The sequence below is a fragment of the Myodes glareolus genome, chromosome 4 (genome assembly GCF_982192425.1).
Source record: "Myodes glareolus chromosome 4, mMyoGla1.1, whole genome shotgun sequence".
Lineage (NCBI taxonomy): Eukaryota > Metazoa > Chordata > Mammalia > Rodentia > Cricetidae > Myodes > Myodes glareolus.
This window is the reverse complement of record NC_142029.1, coordinates 53,198,178-53,203,088: the sequence shown is the minus strand read 5'-3', so window position 1 is coordinate 53,203,088 and position 4,911 is coordinate 53,198,178. Positions and strand designations below refer to the sequence as shown.

The following is a 4,911-nucleotide window of genomic DNA, read 5'->3' as shown; positions in this document are numbered from 1 at the left end:
ATGCAAGTGATATCCATAAACTCACAGGGCATTCATATACATATAATTAAAAGTGCTTTAAGGGTTAAATTCTTCTTTAAACCTCTTTATTGTCATGACCTAATTTATTTTTTTAATTGGGTAAATTTAAATATATAAAAATAATTTATAAATTCTTTTTGTAAAAGTGTTTCATATTTTGGGTTGAATTCTGAGATTTTGAACTTCGGTAGACTAGGAGAAGACAGACAGGTCTTTGTAACCCTTCCTGTTGGTGCCTTGTGTAAGTTAACATGACAATAGGGAATTTTCCTCTCTGATCTCTTCTTCACAGTTAGTATGGAGCCCAGCATGTCAATCCCCTGCTTTTTATTTCTTCATTTTGCCCTGAATCTGCTTAGCAAATGTTCTATCACTGTGCTACATTCTCCATCATTGGCTTTTTGAAACCATGTAGCCCAGGCTAGCCTCAAACTTATGATAGCTCCCAAATACTGTGATTATAGGCAGGCCCCACTACACATGACTTTATATTTCATTTGTTGTTTTGCAGTTTGTGTTAAATTTTGTTCTGCAGAAAAACAATATGGAGATTTCTTTAACCGAGGGAGTGTTTCCGAAAAGCTCTGCACTCTCTTGAACAGCTCTGGGCTTCAAAAGTCACTAAGCCATGCAGCCCGGGGCTGGAGAAAAACAAAAAATATAACAAAAATAGAGGTCCAAGAAACATTTACTCGACCTCCTTGTGCATTGGGGCCCATTTCTACAGCATTCCAAGATTTAAATAATGCATGAGCCCTTCTCTATCCATTCCCATTAATTATTCATCCAGAAATATCATTGAGCATCTCTACCCTGTGTCAAACCCTGCCACAGGGGCAGTAACGTAGAGAACAAAGAGTAGTTAGTGAGTGGCTGCAGGTCTACCAACTTTTTTCTGGACATGATAATTAAGATTACTCTAGTTGGAAGGTCAATTAATCAAATATTGTTTATATTTCTAAACATGCCCTTTTTCTTTTCATAATATTTACCATTTATTACCTATAAATAAATATGCTTTAACTTCCTGATCAATGCCAGAATCTTATTTCTTTGAATTTGTACTGGCAGAGGATTCATGAGCACTGAATCTGAGGGGCTGAGCAGTAAGTAAAATGTTGTTGGAGAAAGAGAACCAGTCGGTGCCCTCAAGGAACATCACAGGAAGACAGGATGTAAGCCAAGACCAATTAAACAGGACAGGCGGCATGCGTGTCTTTCTTTTTCAAAGAAAAATATCAAACTTTATTGAAAGATAGAAAGATGAGGATTAGCGAGATGGCTCAGTGGGTTAGGACACTTGGCCCACGGCTGACAATCTGAGTTTGCTTGATCCTATGGTAGAGGAATAAAATGTCTATAATTTGTTCTCTGACCTTTGTATGCATGTGGTGGCACATGTTTCTCCCACTCCTCTAAGAGATAAACCATTAAAAACATAGAAGCAGCAGAGACGCTTATTAATGAGACTATGCTAATTCTTTCAAAGTTGCTGCATTGCTTCTAAGTTATTGTTTTAAATTTCCAGCTATACTGTGGCACACAATGTGGTGTATATGGGTAAGCACATACTCTGTTAAGTGACCATCCCTCGGGCTGAGTAACAACTCTACCTCCTCAAACATTGCTATTTCTTCTCTTTCCCTTTCCAAACCCTTTCTTTCCCATCTTCCCTTTTTTCTGTCTTTTTGTAGTGACATTGAAGATTGCTTCTCTAACAGTTTCAGAGATACAGTGCAGCACCGATACTATCCCAGAATGCTGAGTTTTAGAGCTTAGATTTCATTCATTTGCCAAAAAGAAATCCTGCATTCTCTGGCCAACACTGCTTACTCTCCTCTTTCTATTAATCTTTAGCTACCACCCATTCCTCTTTAGCTAATCTGTAGCAACTGTCTTCTGTTCTTTGCTTAGAATTGGACTCCATCAGAATCCACACATGCATGCGATCCTGCAGTGTTTGTCTTTCTGTGTTTAGCTTATTTCAGCAAGAATAATGGTCTCTTGGTTCATTTGTGTTGTCACAAAAAATAGGATTTCTCTCCTTCTAAAGGTTGACTTATATTCTAGTTTCTTTCTTTCCATTTATATTTTGGTGGATACCTAAGCTATTTCTGAATCCCGCTTATTATGCATAATGCTTCAGTGAACATGGGAATTCAGAATTCTCTTCAAGGTATTGATTTAATTTCCTTTGTATCCAAGACTGAAAGGATTGTTAGATCATCTGGAAACGGCAAAACAACACGAATATATGGAAGCTAAACAGCATGCTCTTGAACACCATTTAGTTTGAAAGCTAATTTTAAAAATGCCGGAAATAAATGAAAATGCGAGGGATGCTATCACCCACTGATACAAGGGGACGGATCTAATGAGAGTTTACCAACGCTAGTTGGACTGGGACTGAACGAGGACGTGATCCAACCAGATTCTCTGAATGTGGCCGGATTCTCTGAATGTGGCTAGCCCGGAGTCTTTCTGAAAAGCCATTGACAATGACACTGGGACTTGTTTCCTCTGCATATACTGGATTTTGGGGATCCAGTCTGTTTGGATGCTCACCTTCCTGGACCTGGAGGGAGGGGGAGGAGCTTGAACTTCCCACAGGGCAGGAAACCCTGTCTGCCCTTAGGGACGAAGAGGGAGGAGGAGAGGGAGTGGGGGGAGTGGGAGGGTGTTGAGAGGTGGGGCAGAAATGGAAACTTTTATAATTTAATAAAATTACTTTAAAAAAAATTGTTAAAAAAGAAACAACAAAGACCAGAGCATAGATTAAATCAAAGAATTAAATTAGCAAGGAAATTCAACAAAATAGTTCTTTAAAAAATACTAACAAACTTCAGCTGGCTTAAGTAAAAATTGAGAGACATAAACAAATATAGACATGAAAGAGGAGACATTACAACAGATACTTCGGGATTAGCAAAGGGTTCTCTCTCTCTCTCTCTCTCTCTCTCTCTCACACACACACACACACACACACACACACACACACACACACACAAAATGGCAATTCAAAATGAATAGAAGACTTTAGAGTAAGGCCCAGAACACAGGCAAGATGCACCAAGATCCAGGCAAGGTGAGGACATCCTGGAAAATCTAATAGTTCTGAATTGGAGAAAAAAGTTGGAGGGGAAAGTAAGAACAGAATACAATGGCATATGTATGAAATGCATATTGTAACTCATTATTTTGTATGTTAGCTTAAATGTTAATTAAAAATAAAAAATTAAATTAAAAATGAGGTCAAACTGTTAAGAACAGATATTACATTTGATCTTAGCCAAAAGGCAGAGAAGTGATAGAATTTGTCTCTACTGCATGTACTGACTTTTTGGGATCCTATTCTATTTGGATACACACCTTCCTAAGCCTGGATGTAGGGAGGAGGGCCTTGGACTTCCCACAAAGCAGGGTACCTTGCCCTCTGTTAGGACTGGAGTGGGTGGGGGTAGGGTATGTGGGGGAGCAGGAGGGAAGTGGGAGCAAGGTAGGAAGTGGGAATTTTGATTGGTATTATTTATAAAGTAATAAAAAAATTAATTAAAAAATGAGGTCAAATTTTAAAAAGATTGAGAAGGACTACCCTGAACATTTATATGTCAACAATCTGTGTAACCTATAATAACTAAACAAATTCAGGGTTGAAGAGATGGCTCAGTGGCTAAGAGAGTTTGCTGCTTAATAATTATTATGTAGCAATAATAGGAGTGCTTGCTGCTCAATTCAACTCTCTGAAACTCAGGCAAAAAGCAAGGTGTGGCTGTAAGCCCAGCACTGTGGTGGAGAGAGACAGGTAGTTTGCTAAGGCTTGCCAGCCTCCAACAGAGCTCCAAGCTCAGTAGGAGGCCCTGTCTGTCTCATGGCAATAATGTGGAAAATGGTAAAGCAGGACACCAGACAGCCTTCCCTTGCTTTCATGAACCAATATCAGTACCCTCTCTTATACATGAACATACACCACAAGTGTGTGTTCCCTCAACTGATTGAAAAAAAGACTCTGGGAATAAACAAACATATCTATGTAAAGAAACTGATAAATTTCTAGACATACACACTTTTCCACGACTCCTTAAAGAGCCGAAACATACCAATAATAAACAGAGATTGTATTGATAATTACAAAGCTCCCTTTAAGTCTGGGAATAGGGCCCATGCCTACATCCCAGGACCTGGAAAGCTGAGGTGGAAGGACTGTGAGTTTGAAGACAATCTGGGTTACATAATAAGATCTTTTCTCAAACAAACAAAAATCTTCAACATTTTCAATAAAGAAAATTCTAGAACTAAATGGAATTTTGCCAAAAATCAGGGAAGAAGTAATCCCAATCTTTATTAAGTTTATAAGCTCCTGTGGCAGCTTGTTGCCATACTCTGTGAAAGCAAGCCATCCTGTTTCCAGGGCAGCAGTGACACCAAAGGAAAGGGTACCATCGGCTAGCATCTCTATTGACACAGATATGAACCAATCCAACATTAGCTAAACTGAAAGTGACAGCACTTTGAAAGGCTGATACTCCATGGCCAAGAGAGATTTATCTCCAGGAGGTCAGGATTGTTGACAGAGATTTGTGTCCCACTCGGCCCCACAGCCATTTAGTACCAAAGAAACACACAGAGGTTTACATTAATCATAAACTAGTTGGCCTATTAGCTCAGGTTTCTTATTAACTCTTACATCCTACATTAACCCATAAGTCTTATCTGTGTCAGCCACGTGGCCTGGTACCTTTTATCAGTGAGGCACTATCATCTTGCTTCTTCTGTGCCTGGGTGATGACTGCAGACTGAGTCTTTCTTCTTCCCAGAAGTTTCCTGTTTGTGTTGCCTGCCTCTACTTCCTGCCTGGCTACTGGCCAATCAGTGTTTTATTAAAACAATACA

The 4,911-nt window shown here is 39.3% G+C and overlaps 1 pseudogene; it reads right to left on the bottom strand.

The window, feature by feature from the left end:
• Positions 1-3,221: 3,221 nt before the first annotated feature.
• LOC148122264 (U2 spliceosomal RNA) lies at positions 3,222-3,330 on the bottom strand (annotated as a pseudogene).
• Positions 3,331-4,911: the final 1,581 nt, after the last annotated feature.